Below are 22,725 nucleotides of genomic sequence, written 5' to 3'. Positions count from 1 at the left end.
TTTGGTGGTATATACAACTTGCTTTGGTAGTAGTAGTTCTAAACCTTTTCAGTTTGCTTAATAACTGATACACAAGTTAAACAAACTAAGAATGTACTATATCACTATTATGTAATATCAATGCTCATAGAACCTTAAAATGGAAGCTGAGTGAACGTGGAACATAGTGCAACGGTCAATGGTCGTGCAACTATAGGCAAAAACTCTATTCATTTTGAGTTGAGTCTCGGTTTCAATTGTAACCTCTGTTCCCTGATGGATGGAAAGAAGCGTGGTGTCGATGACTGACACTAAGGGTTGCATATGGGACCCCCAAACACCATTCAGTTTTGTGCTGTGGAGCCGAGACAGTGTCCCAGCCTTTTTAGAGGGCACTTCAGCATTGTGGCAGGAGGGACACCACGTCTCGTTCCCTTCATCAGGGAACAAAGGTCACAAAAGTAACTGAGACGTTCCCTATCTGTCAGTCACTAGACATGGTGTCGATGACTGACACTAGGGGTCCCCCGGGGGAAACGGCACAACAGCTGGAGCATGTTATGAGGTTTTGGCGGGGCAGATGTCAGCAAGCCCACTGTGGCAGGTAACAAGTGCACTCGCAATATCGTAACCTACCCAACACCCCACATAAGCCGTGTAGTCCTTTGTACCACGCGGGGATAGAGAGGATAGTACTTACAATAGGTATATGTTGCTTCAAAAATCCAAATAAAAAGCTCACAGCTGTGCAGACCAGAATTAGCAGAATAATTATTTTTTGATAGGAGAAAGAACACTACGGAGACCACATCCTGCCTGAAGGGAGAATACATTACATGGATGTGTGGAGAAAACATTACATGGACTTACCAACCGGAAATACCACACATGGAAAGAAGTCCCTGTGATATGTCCTTCCTGAAAAGGAAGGAACTACTATGCAATGACTGGCGACATAGCTTCGATGACTGACATGACTAAAGGTGATGATACATGGGGCAACTTTTTTGAGCAATGTTGCTGGACAATGTTACAAAGCAATGTTGCTTGGCCATTTTCCCATTGGGAATGGGCAACAAATTTCTATCTGGATACTTTAGATCAGTCATGGGCTCTGGTTGGCCGTTGACGGTAACATTGCCTAGTAACATTGCTCAAAAAGTTGCCCTGTGTATCATCACCTTGACACTATGGGTCACACTTGGGAGCACCAAACACTTCTGATAGTGTGAAAAAAGGCCAATGGCTGTCTAGGCAGGCATCACTGGGCCTGGCAACAGATTCCTCCGTTGAAAAAAAGGGCATGTTATCACCTCAGGGAGGGGAACGGCACTGTGTGCAAGCGGAACACCCTGTTCAACCCTGAGATTATAAAATCTTGCGAAGGTATTGGGTGTTGCCCAGCCTGCTGCTCTACAGAGACCTGTTAAAGAGACGCCCTTTGCTAGAGCCCAGGAGGATGCAACACTTCTTGTGGAGTGTACAGGCACTCCTAAGGAGCCTTATTCCCCTTCTGCTGTCCCCCAAAACAGACAATAAGCAGCTCGGAGCTTCTGAAGCTCTGCGTGTGGTACAAGTAAACACACAGGGTGCATACTGAAGAAAACAGTGACAAGGCTGGGTCTGCCTCATCCCGAGGCAGCTCTTGCAAACTCACTACTTGGTCCCTGAAAGAGGAACTTTGGGCACGTAGCCCGGCCAGGGTTTCAAGATCAAGTGAGAGTATGCCAGACCGCTCCCTGTAGGCCCAGCAAGACTACAGAGAGATCGCATGAGGGAATAAGGCATGGCCCAGGAGGATTTAACCTCCGGGGACACCTCTAAGGATCCTGGGCCCTCATTTATCAACAGTGTGAGAAAAGGTTCTATATTTCGTCCTACGACTGAAATTTAGAATGTTTCTAAGTACAAGAAAATCCGTATTTATCAAATGTGCGCACACAGTTCTTACACACATGAGTAAGCAATTATTGTTGATAAATCCCACATGTGCGTAAGTACTAGGGATGCCACAATTCTCAATATAATATTGAACCGTTTGGTACGGCATTCACGGTTCAATACGCGCTTGTGAATTGCGTTTTTTTCGGTTTCGCATTTAATTAATTATTTTTCTACAAATTCTATAATTTGCCTCCATCCCAATACTGAACAACGCGACATACATTCACATCACACATTAGTGGTAGAGTTATACTCACGGAACACTATAGTTATTCACAATCAAGAAAGTTCATTATTTGCATGCGTTTTAAAGCCTTGCCGGTTTCATTCGCGTGCGCTTCCTCATTCGCTTTTCAAAGCGCACACTAAAAGCCTGTCAAACACGTGAATACTGAACTAAGTAGTCTTACTGCGCTAATACTGTCAAATACACACAAGGTTAACATAAACACAGTCGGTAATGTCTAAAGTGAAAGTAAAATCGCAATCGTGTCTGTATACTAGATGTGTAGAGGTCTTAAACTGACAGCAGGGCAGCCAGTGAACACGCGGCCCTTAAAGGGACAGTTCACCTATAAAATTGTCATTATTTACTCACTCTGATATTGTTTCAAACCTGTATTCATTTCTCGATGACAGAATTTTCAGTTTTTAATGAAATATCCCTTTAATGTTAATACAACAACAAAAGACAAAGAGAAAATCACTCACTGCTCTTGACTGAAAAACTAATACAGTAGCTTTAATAAGAATCAGTGTATATTTTATAGTGAAGTCTATGTAGTGTTTTATTTTTACATTCATTCATTCAGTTTCATACTTAAATGCTGCTGTACAGCTCTGAGCTGCCAGTGTAAATCTTTATATATATATTTATTTTATATTATCCAATAATACACTAGGAATGTGTACAAGGGTTTTTTTAAAATAAAGTTTTAAGTTTAAGTAAGGTTTTTCAATTCTTTTAAGTAAAATAAAGAAAGAGTATTGGAATAAAAAAATAGTATTTTTTCTTGCGGTTCCTGTCGCCTAAGAATAGAATAACAAAAAATGTATGTGACAAGCCATCAGAACCGAACCGAACCGAACCGAAAACCGTGGGTAAAAACCGAGGTATGTATTGAACCGTGGACTAACTGTATTGTTGCATCCCTAGTAAGTACCATGCTCATTCACGTTCATGGTCATTATCATTCAGAAACGCCTACAATGAACCATATATGGTGACAACACTTCCCTTTAAAAATCATGTGATTGTATTTTTTCCTCACCACAATTATGGCAAAGAAGAGGAACTTCACAAACACAGAATGAGTCACGCAATGACGTTTAACAACAACAAATTTGCATCACAAATGATTTGCACATTAACAGAATAAAACCCTTTTCTAAATACATCAATAAATTTGTTGGTTGATTGCTCTGGCGATGTGGGTGCAGTCTATGGCTCCAATTATGTTTGGGAATCTGGCAATAGCATGAAAGCCCCATTTTATTTCGGCTTGTTGAGGATTTCGGTAAGGGAACTGGATATACAGTAGGCTGGGTCCAAGAAAATAAATGCATCCAACATTTGTCACAGCTGTGTTTTATAGGGTTTGAAACATAGACTGTAAAAAAAATATGGACATAGTGTCCGTGACGTCACCTATAGGATTCTGAAGACCAGTTTTGAAGTGTAAAGTAGGGACGAGCTGGCCGTTGCCATCTTGGCAGCGCGTCATCGCACGTCACTCCTGGATAATAGAAAATGGGCAAAGAGGCGGGACGTGGGTGGAGCTGAGGTGACGCGATGACTAACAGACAGCATATTAATGGCTATCCACCTGTTACTCAAAATGGCCACGTATTTAATTATGCAGGACTTTAAGGCTTTATATAATGTAAACGAATGAGTTATAAAAAAACATTTCCCCCCCCTCACAGTTGTCATGAAGGGCAAAATTAGCCGTATAGACCAAAACCACAATTTGTACCAGACTGTAAACATGTTATTTTCTGCTGTAAAGTTGGGCATTTTAACATGTGGTTCAATAAGATTCTGCTCCCTTCTGGAGCCTGTCCCTAGCGGCCAGTTTATTAATGGCAGATTAAGTCACTTCCGTATTGGCTTCAAGAAAAACTGATTGCAATGGGCAAACGGGTCGTACATCTGCCAGGCGCTGGTGGATTCCGGAGCAGAGGGTAATTTTATGGATTATTCCCTGGCCACTCACCTCCAGATCCCCATCACTCCCCTTTGCAACCCCATTGCTGTGCACGCTCTCAATGGTCAGACACTTCCCACCATCACGCACACCACTGACTCCATCACATTGACTGTATCGGGCAACCACACTGAGACTATGGAATTCCTTATCACCGACACTCCTCTCATGCCCATCGTCCTTGGTCATCCCTGTTTGGTGAAACACAACCCCAGGGTTGACTGGGGACACAGTTCTGTTTCTGCCTGGAGTAATCAGTGCTATGCCTCTTGTCTTGTGTCTGCTCGTTCGTCTGTGTCTAGTTCTGTGTTTCAGGAGGAGACGGTGAATTTGTTTAACGTGCCCGAAGGAGTACCTCGACCCGAAGGAAGTGTTCAGTAAGTCCCGGGCTGCTTCTCTTCCTCCTCATCGTCCCTATGACTGTGCTATAGACCTTATGCCAGGTACGTCTGAGCCTAAGGGCAAGTTATACTCACTTTCTAATCCAGAAAGGGAGTCCATGGAGAAATACATTTCTGATTCTCTATAGCCTCTCTAGAAAAAACATATCCAGTGTCCATAAACTCATTACTCAGCTAGAAAAATTAACTCTAGAGAGGAACATTTTGCTAATTATATGCACCACATTACATAGACTATTCATTGTAATTTTTAATGTTCTTCAATAATTAATGTATGTATGAATAAATCTGGCAAGTTTTTATGACAGCCACCATTTAAGTGTTTATATTTCAAAAAACAAATTGGAGTAGAATTATGATTATGTAATTGTAAATTTAATATTATAACTTTATTTTTTTATTTTTTTAAACATCATTGAGTGTAATTTTAGTGTTTGTATACAAATCAGTTAATTTTTACCTTCAATATTAGTAGGCTAATGTAGTATCAACTGACTCCCATAGTTCAGATCAGATTCACTTTATTAGCCATTTGCAGTATGAAACCACATTGGAAAAAAATGTACAAGAAGCTCAAAGTGCAAAGTCGACACATAAAATGACACAACATAAAAAAACAGACGAGCAAATGTCACATAAAGTCTTAAAAATCAAATGCTGTACATTAAAAGTTTATACAGAAATTTAAAAATGCCTAATTTAAAGTGCTTTGTTTAAAGTGATCACCGCTTGGGGATAGAAACTATTTAATTGACGATCAGTGGAACATTTGACAGAGCGATACCTTCTCCCTGAGGGAAGCAATTCAAATAAGGCCCTTGCAGGATGGCCTGAGGCATAAGTAGCAAGTTGTAGAGCTCTCTTCAAGAGTCTAGCCCTATATGTGGCCTCCAGGAATGGCAAAGTGCACCCAATGGTCCAGCTGGCTGATTGAACCACTTTGTTCAAAGCCTTCTTCTCTTTCACAGTGAGATTACCAAACCACACATTTATACAACTTGTTAGGACACTCTCGATTACACAATAGTAAAAATTCAAGAGAATCTTAGTATTTTTAGTAAACTCTCGAAGCCTACGTAAAAAGAAGAGGCGCTGTCTCGCATTCTTAGCAATGTTAGTCGTATTTGAGCTCCAATTCAAGTCGTGAGAAAGAGTCACACCCAAGAATTTACATTTCTCAACAATCTGCACATCAGAATCATGAATAGTAATAGGCAACTGATTCCTGTTGTGACTAAAATCAATAACAAGTTCACACGTTTTTGAAGTGTTCAAAAGCAAGTTATTGTCTCTACTCCATTGAACAACATTCTCCACCTCCTCTCGATAATGATATTCATCCTTTGAACTAATCAACCCAATGATAGTTGTATCATCGGCATATTTGATTATCACATTATTATCATGAGATGCTACAAGGTCATGAGTGTACAATGTGAACAAGAGGGGACTCAAAATACACCCCTGTGGTGAACCAGTGCTAATATACAGCTCATCAGAAATGCAACCATTCATTTTGACGCTTTGTGGTCGACAAGTCAAAAAGTTAAAAATCCATTTACAAATGGCATCATCAAGTCCAAGACATTTCAGTTTGTGGAGGAGCTTTGTCGGAACCATTGAATTAAAAGCTGAACTGTAGTCTAAAAATAGCATTCTAGCATACGATTTATGTCCATCAAGATGCTTGTAGACAGAGTTCAAAGCAAGGGAAATGGCGTCCTCAACACTTCTGTTTTTCCTGTATGCAAATTGTAGTGGATCTACAGACACAGGGATTTGTTCTCTAATATAGTCCAACACCAACCGCTCAAAAGTTTTCATCAAAACAGATGTCAGGGCCACTGGCCGATAATCATTCAAACACTTCACAGGTGTCTTCTTGGGCACTGGGATTATAATTGATCTTTTAAAGCTAACTGGTACAGTGCACTTCCCAAGTGACATGTTGAAAAGATCTGTCAGAACAGGAGCAAGTTGTTCGGAGCACAGTTTAAGAACGCGAGGAGGAATACAGCCCGGTCCAGGGGCCTTCCTAACATTCGTCCTGGACAAGACCCTCTGGACATCCTCCTGAGTGATGATAAAGCTCTGCTCATTACAAGCTGTAAAAACAACAGGTTCAACATTTTCAATTTCAAAACGACAATAAAACTCATTTAGTTCGTTTGGCAAAAATGGATCAACATTAGTGATGGTGGATCTTCCTTTAGGTCTCCAAGCGGTGATGGTATTTAAACCTTGCCACATACGTCGTGGATCTCCCTCCGTGAAATGTCCCTCTAACTTAGCTCCATAGGCTCGTTTAGCGGCTTTAATAGACCGCTCCAGAGAATATCTGGACAGCTTATATGCAGCAACGTTACCAGATTTAAAAGCCACGGCCCGTTGTTGTATTTTCCAATTTACTTCCGCATTATACCACGGGTTCTGACTAGCGTGCCGTTTTATTTCCTTTTTTGGAACACAGCAGTCGATACAATAGTCAATATACCCAGACACTGCATCACAATACTCATCCAAGTTTTCTGAATGGAACACAGACCAATCAGTAGCATCAAAACATCCTTGTAGTTTCACTTCACTTTCCTACGTCCAGCACTGAATGATGCGTGATGAAGGTTTTGATTGTTTACTCCTCTGTATATATGTCGGAACACAGAGGAGTGATCTGATTTTCCAAAAGCTGGTCTGAGGCTGGATTGGTAAGCAGATTTAACGTTGCTGTAACAGTGATCCAGGATGTGTGCTCCTCTAGTTGGATGTTTAACATGCTGATAGTAGTTGGGAGAGGTAGTTTTAAAGTTACATTTATTAAAATCACCAGCTGCTATGACCACAGCATTAACATGGGAGTTCTCAAGTTTGTTTACAATGACACTTAATTCACTCAAGGCAGCAGAAGTGTCCGCTCGCGGATGTATGTAAACTCCACACAGGAACATCACGGAGAACTCCCGTGGGAGATAAAAGGGCCGGTGTTCTGTCGATTTGTCCTACCTTGTCAGATATTGCTACCTCCCATTAAAACAGTAGGTAGCACGATTCGACAGCAAAAAATGCTGCCTATCAGATTGTGCTACCAGCATCATATTCATCTAATTTGAGGCTTTATTAATATCCATACCTACTCCTACCCTGAACCTACCCTTAAAACTATGTAAATATTTTAAATAAATAAATATTAAATATGGATGTAAAATGCTACCTATCAGATTGTGCTACCAGAATCATATTAATGTGATTTGCTTTATTAATATCCATTAATATCCATACCTACCCCTATCCCTACCCTAAACCTACCCTTAAAATGTAAATATAAAAAATAAAAATAAAAAATGTTGATGTGGGCATGCGCAGTAAGCCTTGGTAGGACAATCTGACGGGTAGGATGAAATGTCAGGACACCGGCATTTAACAATAAGACATTCCAAGTTCGTGTTGCAAGTTTTGTTCACAATAACACAATCCGTGCACCAGAGTTCGTTAATTAAAAAACACACACCTCCACCCTTCGATTTCCCGGTGCACTTTTTCACCCTATCCAAGCGGTGGACAGAGAAACCTGGTGGCTGGAGAAAAGACTCCGGCAAGCCGTTGTGTAGCCACGTCTCTGTCAGGCAAAACACGGAGCAGTCCCGGGCCTCACGCTGGGTCTTGATGCGGCTCAGCAGGTCGTCCGTCTTGTTCGGCAATGACTGAACATTCGCCAGGTAGATGGACGGCAGCGGGATCCTCGACTGGCGGCTGCGTAGCCTCACAAGCAGCCCCCCTCGCTTCCCTCGGTGTCTGTGCTTCCGCCGCTGATAGCCTGTAACGTCCCCACTGAGGGGCACAGGTGTACGGCACGTGTGGCGATATCTCCGCCCCGTCTCCTCACTCTGCTCCCGACCTCCGTAGCCTGACTCCCGGCCTCGCTCGCCTCGAGTGGGGCACGCAACGAAATCAGCACACCTCAGTCCAATATTGACAGATGAAAGTCCACAAATCTCCTCACGGATTCTCAGAAGTGTCTCGCGATCATAGCTTAAAGTGGCAAGTGCATCAAAGACGAAAACAAACATAAAACAGACAGCGCACTGGAGAGCTCTTGCTACGGCGCCCTGTCTCGGCGCCATCTTGGCATGGGTTTACATTAGTTCAGAGATTTGTTTTCCTTGAGAAAATTTGCCATATATATTGTCCCTGATATATATCGAAAATAATCCATATTGAATTAAATCAAATCGAAAATCGAATTGAATCGAAAGCTTGCAAATTGAAATAGAATCGAATTGTGAAATGTGTGTCAATACCCAGCCCTACTTCAAAGTGTTAAATACATTTCTGTATATGGAGGGGCCTGAGAGCTCTCGGATTTCATCAAAAATATATTTTTGTTCTGAAGATGATCAAAAGTCTTACGGTTTTGGAATGACATGAGGGTGAGTAATTAATGACAGAATATTAATTTTTGGGTGAGCTTTCCCTTTAAATTGTCTTGATGAAAGCACAGACCTACTTTAATTGTTAAGTTGATACAACCATACGTTTTTCATAAGTTTTTGATTTTCTCATCGTCTGATTTTTTTTCAGTGTATCTTATGCATAAGATAAGATATCCTGAAGAATGTTAGTAAATAAAAAATTTTGTTCCTATTTACTTCCACTGTTTAGACAAAAAAAAACTTTCTCAAAATATCTTCTTTTATATTCCAGAAAAGAAAGTCAGTCAATATGAGGGTGAGTAAATAATTTAACCTGATTTTTTTTTTTCTTCCCGTGCACCTTGTCCACCTAAGACTAACACTGGAGATCATGTTGCATGCTGTACAAGGAACTTGTAACATTACACCTCATGCTCAAAATGCCAATTATCAAAACTTGTTTGTTGAGTGGTTTTAAAGAAGTTTACGGCACTTTTCAGATGGTCAGATTAGGAGCCCAGCTAATCCAGCAAAACTCCAGCTTGGCCTGGCTGGGAAACAAACCTAAACCAGGGAAGATCAGTTCAAACCAACTAAGACCAGCAACCCTGCTTAGACTGTTTTGAGAGCAGCTTTTTTTGATGACCTCACATGGGTCACCAGCAGCCATATCACCCTGTAGCCCAAGACTGGTTTCCCACTAAAGCTAAGGAGGGCTGAGCCTGATCAGTACCTGGATGGGAGACCTCCTGGGAAAACTAGCTAGTTAACCTATAGGTTGCTGCTGGAGGAGGTGTGTTGAGGCTAATCTTCTTTAGCAATCTTCTTTAGCCCTTTGAGGTTAGCGATGGAGTCTCTCCCGATACGCCATAAAAGTCCATAAAGCACGCACGGAGATGCAGTCATAACAACAAAAAGCTACGGTTTATTGATTACAATCTCCGGTTTACTTTCCAACAAAAATACAAAATTAAACTTTCAAAGAAAGCTGAATATTGGTGTGAACAAACATGCGATTGAAGAAACTGTTGCTCTCCACACTCTAACCTGTCTACCAAACAATTCTAGTTTACTATTAAGACCTGCACTTTAGCGCCTTAGTGACGCGTCAAAAGGGGAGGAGCAAGTCAAATCACGTGGACAGGTTAGTCCACGTATTAAACATAGAAAATATATAATAAATAAATTAAACATGAATCTTTTCTTTTCTGATAGTGCACAAAATTCCAGATATGGCTACTACAAGGTGTTAGTGAGGCCAGCAGGGGGTGCTCACCCTGTGGTCTGTGTGGGTCCTAACACCCCTGTATAGTGATGGGGACACTATAATGTAACAAGCATCGTCCTTCGGATGAGACGTTAAACCAAGGTCCTGACTCCGAGGTCTGTGGTCATTAAAAATCCCATGGTACTTCTCGTAAAAGAGTAGGGGTGTAACCCCGGTGTCCTGGCCAAATTCCCTCCATTTGTCCTTACCAATCATGGCCTCCTAATAATACCCATCCATTGAATTGGCTCTATCATGCTCTCTCCGCACTGCCGCCGTTGTACATTTGTTGTTTGGACAGTTAACAGTTGTTAAATGAAAAAAATTGTATTTGTCAAACATTACGAAGACCATAAAGAGAAACTGAGATTTTTAATCAGAACCCAAATATATAAACAATAAATAAAAAAAAAATTATTGTGATTAATCGCATCCAAAATAAAAGTTAATGTTTATATAATATATGTGTGTGGACTGTGTATAATTACTATGTATATATAAATACACACACATGCATATTAAGAAAAATATGTTCTATTTTTATAAAAATATATATATATATTTATATATAAGATAAATTAAATATATAGTATGTACATGCAAATATTTCTTGAATATATACATGCATGTGTGTGTGTATTTATATACATAATAATTATACACAGTACACACACATATAAACACAAACTTTTATTTTGGAATGCGATTAATCACGATTAATTTTTTCCCAGCACTAAACATTTTTTTTTATATATATAATAATGAACACCATTTAAGATGTGAGAGCCCCATCACCAATAAGGTGCCTCTATGCCCTTAAGTGGTCTGTCTTTTCCAAATGGTGTGTAACTTGTGACATGCGGTCGATTCTTTCCTTTCTACAAGAGTGGCTAGACAATGGACGGACACCATCCACACTCAAGGTTTATGTGTAGTTTATGTAGTCTTGGTAAAGCTAGTTGGAGATCTGCAGGTGTTTTACGTTAGTGCATCCTGCCTTGAGTTTGGACCGAATTACTGTAAGGCAATCCTTAAGCCAAAGCACATTTATGTGCTTAAAGGATTAGTTCACTTTCAAATAAACTTTTGCTTATAATTTACTCACCCCCTTGTCATCCAAGATTTTAAGAAATTAAGATTTTTGATGAAAAGATTTCAAGATATTTCTCCATAAAATGGAAGTCAATAGACTCCATATGGTTCAAGGTCCAAATGAGAGGTTCAGTACAGCTTCAAAAGGGCTTTAAACCACATCAAACGGTACCAGACGATCAATAAGGGTCTTATCTAGCAAAACGATCTGTCATTTTTTTTTAAATAAATAAAGTTTAAGTTTTATAAGCACAAATGCTCACCGTGATCTGTTCAGTGATGCGCGCTCTTGACGTCACGTAATACACAATTACGTTGAAAAGGTCACGCTAGACGCAGGCTGAAGTACCAAGTCAGTGTTTACAAATGAGCGGAAGGAGGACCGTATCCACATATTCAAACGTCTTTGCGTCTGCGTCTAGCGTGACCTTTTCAACGTAATTGCGTTTTACGTGACGTCACGAGCGCGCATCAATGAACAGATCAAGACGAGCATTTGTGCTTATAAAACTTAAACTTTATTTATAAAAAAAAAATTGACCGATCGTTTCGCTAGATAAGACCCTTGTTGATCGTCTGGTACCGTTTGATGTGGTTTAAAGCCCTTTTGAAGCTGTACTGAACCTCTCATTTGGACCTTGAACCGTTTGGAGTCTATTGACTTCCATTTTATGAGGAAATATCCTGAACTCTTTTCATCAAAAATCTTAATTTCTTTTCGACTGAAGACAGAAAGACATGGATATCTTGGATGACAAGGGGGTGAGTAAATTATAAGCAAAAGTTTATTTGAAAGTGAACTAATCCTTTAAGGTGTTCTCTCCGTTTAGAGCACAGGTCATACATTTTACAGCTCTACCTGACTCGCCGGATTAGCAGTTGTTACACTTGCCGTGCCTGGTTCGTCATTGAGTGTACATTGAGTGTCCAGCCACTTCTGGCGCTCGGAGTAACTTTTCGCATCTCATTGAATAATGCATGCAATTTCGCTTGCCTACGCAGAACTAAGTCTGCAATGCCCTATCTGAGTGAAGTCCCGCTCCACCTGGAGAATAGGCTCCTCCTGGGCTTGGTTGTCTATTTGTAACATCTGTGCAGCGGCTGGATGGTCATCGCCCTCTACATTTGCCAGATTCTATAATCTGGACATTCCCGCTCTGCAGGCGTGGTCATGTCTTCTTGAGGGTTAGACCATGGATGCCACCAAATTCTGTCAATATGCATCACGATCCCCTGGACGGTGGTGCTTATTTATGGTAATTTTGGCTTCTGTTGGCCCAAGCCCAGTACACATCTTCCTTTGCAGATAACCATCATGCCAATTTGTTTTTCCCTTACGCTAAGAGTCACTGCCAGTAATACCATTGTCCAGTGCGCCTATTCTGTTAAGGTCCTCGGATCGGAGAACCATCCGTGGGCCTGGCTCGTGTTTTTTTACAGTTTTGCACTAACACAGCGCTAAAAGCTACTGACCAAGCGGCAACCTTGCGGTCTATCTCTTGAATCCAACATGGAAGTGACTTAAACTGCAATTCATCGACTGGCCGCTAGAGACAGGCACCAAAAGGGAGTCATTTTGGACGATTTGGGTGTCGAGGATAGTTGGGCTGCGTCCGAGAACCTAGGCAGCTGACTCGTTGCCTTGCTGCCTTATCAGACAATGGCTTGTAAGGCAGTGTTTGTGCATGAAGGCACCTCACGGAACTGAATTCGGACAGACTTCTTAGGCAGTGTAACCGTTTAATGATCTACAGAAAAATAGAGAGAGCTTTGGGGAGAACTAAACAAATATTTAATTACTACATTATTAATTTATAGCTAGAAATTACATCAGAAGTAGAAAATGTTGGTAAAAAAAAACCCTTACATTTACACACAAACCAGCAAACGCAACTTTCGGAAGCCAAATGTCACAGAATGGAAAGCACAGGATTGTGGGATATCAAAGGCAGCAAAGGATACATGTATGCTGCCTTCAAAAATCAATCAGATGAAGGTATCTCTGGAGACAGGAAGTGAAGCTTACATTAGATTCAGAGTGCCTTGGTACCTTCCTGCCTTGAAATGTGTCCTCCGAAGGCAGCATTTTCCAGGTTTCGGACGCAGCCTTGAAATCAGGTCATCTTTATGGTAATGAGCTATGACGCGGTTCGGCGGCAACCAATCGGAATGTAGAAGTGCTCCGCTTGAGACGATTCCAGAGAACGCAGTACTGTAAACTTTGGTTCTGACCACATTAGTTCCCAAGCAAAATGGAGGAGAGGTTGATCATTGCTGTTGCGGGTTTGATAAGGTGGTGTGCAATACTATTTATAGGCAACATTTTCGTGCTGGAACGCTTGTTTTTCAGCCGGAATGCAATTCATTTGCTCAAAACAACACTGATGATAAGCATTTCAATAAAACAATTAATGTAATTCATATTTTTGTATAAATAGCTTCAGTGTTTAAAATTGCCCTGTGAATAATGAGTTGGTGGGTTTATGGTGAGGTGTGTTGCTGACCAGGTGTGATGGGCCGCTTTGTGCCAGAAAGTCCAGGGCCACTTTTTGGCCCCAGTCCACCCCTGCTTGTGGTCAGTCTGCACAAATACCTCCTGCTTCAATGCTTGTTTGCTTTGTGGCCCCTTTAAATACAGTTTTAAAAAAAAGACCAATCATTCAATTTGTGTCAGAGCGCCAGCGCATCCACAAATCTTTCTACAGCGTCGTTGGCAGGGCGGCCAGAGCGAATTTTGACACTCTCGCCGGCGGTGGTGTGAAAGCACAGTTCACCATAATCGTCGTCACGTCACCTTGGATAATTTCAATCGCTGAACTTGACATCTCTGCCATGTTTTCTGCTGGATTATTTAGTTCACCTCTGGCCAACAAACAAACACTGTATGATTATGATTCAGGCAGCATTACAGGTCAGATTGGATCGGAACATTCTGAATATTTATCTATGAATATTTAAACATGAATATTTATATAGTACCATCTGGTTGAAGATCGGAATCAACAGAAAAACCAGGGAAGCGCTAAAGCAAGGTTTGTTGAGGATCAGTGCCACTGGTTGTCATGTCGCTGAGGCCTTCACGGGGGAGAGTCTAGTTGACACAGTTTCTGCAGACACTTCAGGGATGCAATGTGGTCGCATCTAGATGTAAGTCCACCATCTGATCTGGATACGGCGCGGATCCAGCTGACTACAGTAAACCTCGGAATAAACAAAGAGACTAATATTAGCGTAGATGCCATCCTTCTTATGATGTAACAAGTACATTGGGTGCTATAGGAAGTGTTCCCGGTTCTGGCTGACCTAATTAATGCAGCCTAACAATAATTTAACTGATACAAAAAATGGAAATTGATAATGTTCTATGTGTATGTCAGGTTAAAGAGATGTTAGTGTATGTCAGTGTTTTTAGTCTAGTGTGTCTGCTTCTTGAACAATGCTAGGAAGACTTAAGTTTAGGTGCTAAATAGGAAAAGGATCTACTGCCTGTGGTTGATTCTGATATTCTAGGTATTATCAAATGGCCGGAATTTTGAGACCGCAATAGACATGAAGGATTATAATGTGTTAGGAACTCGCTCGAGGACAGGGGAGCTAAAATATTTAGTGCTTTGTAAGTAATTAGCAAGATTTTATACAATGTTTAATAAGGAGCCAATGCAGTGTTGACACAACCGGGCTAATACTTCATACTTCCCGGTTCTAGTAAGAACTTGAGCTGCTGCGTTTTGGACCAGCTGGAGTTTTTTTATCAAGCGTGCAGGGCAACCACCCAGAAGAGTATTACAATAATCTGGCCTTCAGGTCATTAACGCATAAATGAACTGTTCAGAATTTTGCATTGAGAGCGCATTTCATAATTTAGATATATTTGTAAGATGGAAGCTAAGCTTGGTGACATAAGGAATTACATGGACTTGACGCATGCACACATCACTACCTGATTATGCCGGCATTTAACATCTTATAAATCAGAAGGTGTTGTGTAATTGTTTTACCTATTTCAAATTTGTGTGTGATACTGGTTTTTGTTTATGTCTGTTTGCTCCAACATTTTGTTCAGTTCAATTATTCCTTTAAAAAACTCACAACCCAGTTTAATTTCAGTCAGAACTACCTTTATTTCTTGTGAGAATTCCCCAAACCTGTTGTTTTTTCTGTTGGCCTTCCATTTCCAGGCTGTACCATCAAACAGTCCAGCTGGATCAAACTGTTTTTTGTAGCATTAGCATGCTCCTTCTTCTTCTTGGATTTTATTGGCGGTTGACAAAGAACACAATGGTGTATTTCCGCCACCAACTGGTATGGAGTGTGGATCAAGACGACTTTTTTTTTATTTTTATTTTTTTTATTTTTTTATTTATTTTTAATTATAATTATATTCTCTCCCACAGATTAGATTCCACAAGAAACTGAAGAATAAAATTATAACACTCATTTCTCGAGTTATTTTGCAGAATATACTTTGGTATAAATTGCATTTTTATTTTTTTTAAATTATGAATTAACAACCCTCTTTCATTCTCATATTTCTGACAATGCATTAAAACATGCTCTACTGTTTCCTCCTGCCCACAATAATCACATCTTCCTGTATCATGTTTACCCATTTTATAAAGTGTACTATTTAATCTTGTGTGTCCAAATCTCATCCTTGATATTACAATTTCTTCTCTCCTGTTTTTCCCTGCAATTCTCATCTCTCCCACTTTCCTTTGAATTCTATAGAACCACCGACCTTTTTTCTCCTTGCCCCACTGTTTTTGCCACCTTTCCTTTAGTCTCTTCTTGATAATACTCTTTATTTCATTCTTACTTAAATTAACAATTAAATTAATGTCATTGTTTTTAACTGCTTCTTTTGCTTCTTTATCTGCAATTTCATTTCCTTGAACACCAACATGTGCAGGCACCCACAAAAATACTACTGTAATCCCCATCATTTGAATTCTGTATATTGTTTGCATTATCTCCATTAAAATATCTGGTCTACTTTCTGAATGACTGTATTGTAAACTAGCCAATGATGAACATGAGTCTGAACAAATAACTGATTTCACAGGTCTTATTTCTTCTATCCACTGTATTGCTAATAATAATGCAACCATTTCCCCTGTATAAACAGATAGCTCATCACTGATCCTTTTCCTTATTGATAAATGAAACTCTGGAACAGTAAATGCTACTCCTATCTTGTTGTCTGAACTCTTTGATGCATCTGTGTATATCTGAACATAACTGTAGTACTCATTAATATATGTCTGTACATTATATGAATTACCTTCCTTACCCTTGTTTCTCTGTTCTAACAATGTAAAATCAACTATAGCATCTGGAAGTACCCAAGGTTTTATTACTGGTAATGGAACAGTAGGACTAACATTTAATTGATTAATTTTAAGTTCTGTTGCTTTCTGTATCACAGTCCATCCAAAACTTTTAGTTTTCCTCCTCTCTTTCTCCCAACATGTCTTTAACGTGTCTAGTGTAGGATGCTCTTGACTATGGCCTTGTAAATTAACCCAGTAATTCAATGATAGCTGTACCCTTCTCATTTCCAAAGACATTTCCACCTGTAGCGCTGTAATTGGAGTAGTTTTTATAGCTCCTGTACATAGTCTAAATACCTGATTCTGTATATTATCTAACTTTTTAAGAGATGTTTCTGCAGCTGATCCATAAACCACACACCCATAATCTAACACAGATCTAATCAATCCATTATACATTGCCTTTAATGCCATCCTATCTGCTCCCCACTCACTACCAACTAAACATCTCATTGTATTTATTATTTTCTTACATTTATTTATTATATTCTGAATATGCACCGCCCACGTAACTCTTTCATCAAACCATATCCCCAAAAACTTAAAATATTTTACTCTTTCCAGTTCTTGATTATATAATTTTAGTTTCACCTCACTTCCAATTGTCTTCCTTGTAAACAACATTATTTTTGTTTTATCAACTGAGAATTTAAAACCCCATTTATATGACCATTCTTCAACTATTGTAATAGCCTCCTGTAATTTTTTCACAATAAAATCAATATTCCTTCCCCTTTTCCAAATTGCCCCATCATCAGCGAAGAGTGAGAGGCCCAGCCCATTATCCAAGTCTTCAAACACATCATTTATCATAATGGAAAATAATAAAGGACTTATTATACTTCCTTGTGGAGTACCATTTTCAATTTTGAATTTTTCTGAATAACTGTTTCCTATTCTCACTTTTATTGTTCTATCCGATAAAAAATCCTTGATCCATCTAAACATTTGACCTTTGATACCTAACTTATACAATTTAATTAACAACCCTTCTCTCCACATCATGTCATAAGCTTTCTCTATGTCGAAAAAGACAGCCACTACACTTTCTCTATTTATTTGTGCTTTTCTTATCTCATGTTCTAAACACACCGCCGGATCCATTGTATTTCTCCCTCTCCTAAAACCACTCTGATATTTGGATAAGAATTTATTCATTTCTACATGATACATTAACCTTTCATTCACCATCTTTTCCATTATTTTACCAATATTAGATGTCAACGCAATAGGTCTATAATTTCCTGGATTTGTACTATCCTTCCCCGGTTTACGTATTGGTACTATCACCGCCTCCTTCCACCTTTGTGGTAATTTTCCTTCTTCCCATGATTTATTGTACATATTTAATAAAACTTCCTTAGATACTTCACTGAGATGCCTTAGCATTAAATAGCAAATCTGATCTATACCTGAAGCTGAATTCTTGGTTTTCCTAAGAGCTCGATTTAACTCTGCCTTTGTAAATATCATATTTAATTGTTCATTATTATATTCCTCATTCTGTATTAAGTCTTTAAACTGTTCCAATGTCCTTTCCCTTCCTCTTTTACCCTCCTTACTACTATTATCTGATTTATGTATTTTAACAAAACTTTTTGCAAGCATTTCTGCTTTCTCTTCATCTTTTATTGCTATTGTATCTCCATCTTTTAATACTGGATACCCAAATTCTCTTTTTATCCCATTCATTCTTTTTATCATATTCCATACTTGACCAATTTCAGTTTCCCTTCCCACTGTGTTACAAAACCTCCTCCAATAGTCTTTTTTTGTATTTTTTACGATTCTCCTAACATTTGCTTGCATCCTTTTATATTCAATGAAGTTCTGAAAACTATGATTCTTTTTTAACATTTTAAAAGCTTTATTTCGAGATTTAATTACCTTATCACACTCTTTTGTCCACCATGGCACAATCTTCTTTTTTTTCCTACCTCCCTTCCTTGGAATAGACTGACTTGCTGATATCAATATAGCATTACAAATATCATTATTAACCTCATCAATCCCTTCTTTAACTTTAATGTTTTTCATTTCTTGTTCACTAATACTCCTAAATTTCTCCCAATCTGCATTTTCAAAGAACCATTTATCTACTCCTCTTGTATCACATTTTTCTAAACTTAGATTTACCTCAATTGTTATAGGGTAATGATCACTCCCTATAGTTGTTTCTATAATCACCTCCCATACGCATATACCCGCTAGTGAACTTGAAACAAGTGTAAGATCAATAGCTGATTCTATTCCTGTTCTCACATTAACCCTTGTTCCCCCACCATCATTTAAACATACTAATTCCTTTAACTCCATTAATTCTTCAATCACTATTCCATTTCCATCATTGCAATTGTCCCATAGTGTACTATGAGCATTAAAATCTCCGCAACATATAACTTTTCCTTCTAAGTGTACAATTAGTTCACCCAACACCTCTAGTGATAGTCTTTTACAAGGATTATAAAAATTTAGAATTTTAACATTTCCTTTTTCCCCTATAATTTCTATTACTATAAACTCCAACATTATTCCTTTTCCTATAACATTATACTGTACTCCTTGTTTTACAAATATTATACACCCTCCCCCAATATCTTCCTCTCTATCTCTACGTACACAATCATACCCTTTAATATTAAAATCCAACACTGGCTTAAGCCAGGTTTCCTGTATACATACAATTTCTGGTTTCTTTCTAATCTCTTTTATAAAACCTTTAAACTCTTGACCATTCGCTAACAAGCTTCTTGCATTCCATTGCACAATATTCAAGTTGTCTTATCACCTGCACCTCCTGACTTCCCATCTCCTTCCAGTCTTTTATTGATGTTTTCCCAGGATATATTGTTTATACCCAAAAACTTTTCAGCTCCCTTCACAATTATTTTAATTTTCTCTGTTTTTTGTCTAACTTGGTCCGTGCAATTAATTACATATGCCACAAACAAAATTAGTCTATCCACTGTCAGTGTTGTACCACTTTCCTCTGTTCGCCCAATCTCTTGACTTGACATGTCTTTGTCAGTATCATCACTTCTCCTTTGCTCTTGTACCTTCTTTATTGCTTCTGCATAGCTTAGGTTATTTACAACTTTTACTTGCTCAATTTCCACGGCTCTCTTTCTTACGTTACATCCATTGTATGTTACCCGATGTTGTCCACCACAATTACAGCACTTGTCCTGTGCACTCTCTTCACAATTTTCAAATCTATGATCACCTCCACACTTGGGACATCTTTGTTTTCCTTTGCACACCGCTGCTATATGTCCATATCTTTGACATCTATAACAGCGGAGTGGGGGAGGAATATATGGCCTCACTACAAAACTCATGTACCCAATTTTGATTTTTTCTGGAAGCACAGAGTCCTGAAACTCCAAAAGAATTGACAAACTGTCAACTCTTTCCCCATTCATTGTTTTTTGCAACCTTTTTATTCTACTTATTTCACCCCCAGAAATACTTTGTTTTAGTCTTTCTAGATCCTCCTCAACTGGAATGCCTGTTATTACTCCCTGTTTCAGTCGTTTTTCTCCCAAGATCTTTCTTTCATTCACTTTTTTCTTACATACATTCTCAATTTTTAGAGCTTTGTTTTTCTGCTCATCAGTTTTACATATCACCAACAGGCTTCCGTCTCTCAAAATCTTAGCCGTGTCCACTTCTCCTAACTTTTTCTTCAGTTCTCTAGACAATGCTACTGGACTTAGGTTAACATGTTCATCTTCCTTTCTAAATTTAAGAATTACTTTATATTGCTCTCTTTCAATCTTTTTCCGGACAACCCTACCCTCTTCCTCTGAGCTGTTTCCTTCTAATCCTCTTTTACTGGATTGGCTATACTCCAACCTTGTTTCATTTCGCCCACTCATTCTCTTTTCTTGTCCTTTCTTACTTACTAGATTCCAATCATCTGACTCCATTTCATCATCCTCATTTACCCCAGAAAACATCTCAATCCAGTCACAAACCAGTTTATGTCAACCGCCGTAAACTCCAAACACAACGCCGAAATCACCATCCAGCGTCCACTCCACACTCGTTTATCATTAGCATGCTCCTAATTGGACTGAACCATGTGTAGTTTTGTCTGGGGGGAGGGTGAATAACAGCTGAATGTTTCTTTTCTTTTCATTTCTTTTTTATATTCTTTATCTAGTGTGTTTAATTACCCATGGGTTTATACTGATTGTTATTTGTGTATATGTTCAGTGTTTTATTATTTTATACTTTTGTGTATATGGCATTCTATGGTTGGCCCCGGCTTGTTCAATTGGTACAGGTCGAGGGTGGAGCTAGCCTTATAAATAGGGAGCTGTAGAGCTTAAGGACCAGTCTTGGGGTGCATTCCATTTGACAGGCTCCCTGCTCCCTGCTCCCTGCTCCCTGCTCCCTGCTCCCTGCTCCCTGCTCCCTGCTCCCTGCTCCCTGCTCCCTGCTCCCTGCTCCCTGCTCCCTGCTCCCTGCTCCCTGCTCCCTGCTCCCTGCTCCCTGCTCCCTGCTCCCTGCTCCCTGCTCCCTGCTCCCTGCTCCCTGCTCCCTGCTCATCAGTAAGTGGACTTCGCTGACAATGATCGTTCATTTTTGTCAGCAACATCGCTACGTCATCAAAGAAAGGCAACGACGGGTGCAGATTATGATATAACATAAATTAATATTGTAATTTACTTTACTTTCAAATTGAAAACCATATAATAAGCATATACATTTACAAAACACACAGTATGTAGGCTATCTAAAACATATAATAAAAACATAATCCATTAGTTTTATTAGTTTACTTATAAGTTACCTGTATTGACTATGAACAGATTTGAAGCTGCACCTGTCATTCAAAATGAAAATACTTTGATGTATAAATGTAGGCTATTCTTAATCAATGGTCTTTGTAGCGGTCTCATCTCGTGCGCTTTCTTTCCCAAGTGCAGCTGCACAGTAAACATTCCTGAGGTAAATAAAGTAAAATATAAAAAATGAAAGCCCTCAGGTGCTTCTCAACACTTTTAATTTGTTTAGATTAGATTAGATTAGATTAGATTAGATTCAACTTTATTGTCATTACACAAGTACAAGTACAAGGCAACGAAATGCAGTTTAGGTCTAACCAGAAGTGCAATAGCAGCAAGTGCAGGATATACAACGTTTGCATAAGTGCAGGACATGGATATGTACTGAATATAAATAAATATATCTATAAATAGAGAGATGGTTATTACTATAAACAGAATTTACAGGTGAATATGTACAGTGAATAATATACAGATGGTTATTACTATAAACAGAATTTACAGGTGGATATGTACTATGAATATAATATAATATACAGATGGCTATTACTATAAACGGAATTTTACAGATAGAGGTATACAATGATATGTTAGGCTAAAATGAGGAATATGGCAGTGGATTAAGGTAATGCAATAAATAATGCAATAAAGTTTACATATTCATAAAATATAATATATGAATGTAACAGTTATTGCCATAACCATTCATAAAACTCTAGTTTGTTTTAATAACTGAATATTCAAATGCATATGTAAACTCCTCAATCGCAGAGCTGTTTAAACTCTTCCAACCAACGGCTCTGCACCATCATTAGTTCAGACAGGTGATGCATGCAACGCGCAAAGACGTTTGGGCTATTTTCACTCTCTACTTCCTGTGAAGTGATGTATCGATGTTCCCTTCTTCCCTGCGCCGTTCGCAGTACCCTTCGGACTGAACAAGTTCGCTCCCTTTGGATTGGAATCTCACTTAAGATGGCGGAATACCCTCTGAAGTCCACATCGCAGTCCACTTACGGTCGAATGGAACGCACCCTTGGTCTGTTGAAGGCCAAAGGATAGACCTGTTGCAGATTGGGCCAAATTACTTGTTATAGCCTTTCTTTGCACATTGTTGCAGTTAAGTTTTGTTCTTTTTTTTTTTTTGTATTTCAGTGTGTGACCATGTAAATATATATATTTTTTCTCATTTTTCATATTATCATATTATCATTCCACCGAACCTCTGTCCAGCTTGTTCAAATTTATTTCCTATGACCACTGGGCCATCTCTTACAGGAAGAATGCAATTTTTACAGATGCTAGA

Source organism: Gobio gobio (genome assembly GCF_949357685.1).
Source record: "Gobio gobio genome assembly, chromosome: 4".
Taxonomy (NCBI): Eukaryota; Metazoa; Chordata; class Actinopteri; order Cypriniformes; family Gobionidae; genus Gobio; species Gobio gobio.
This window is presented reverse-complemented; position numbering follows the sequence as displayed.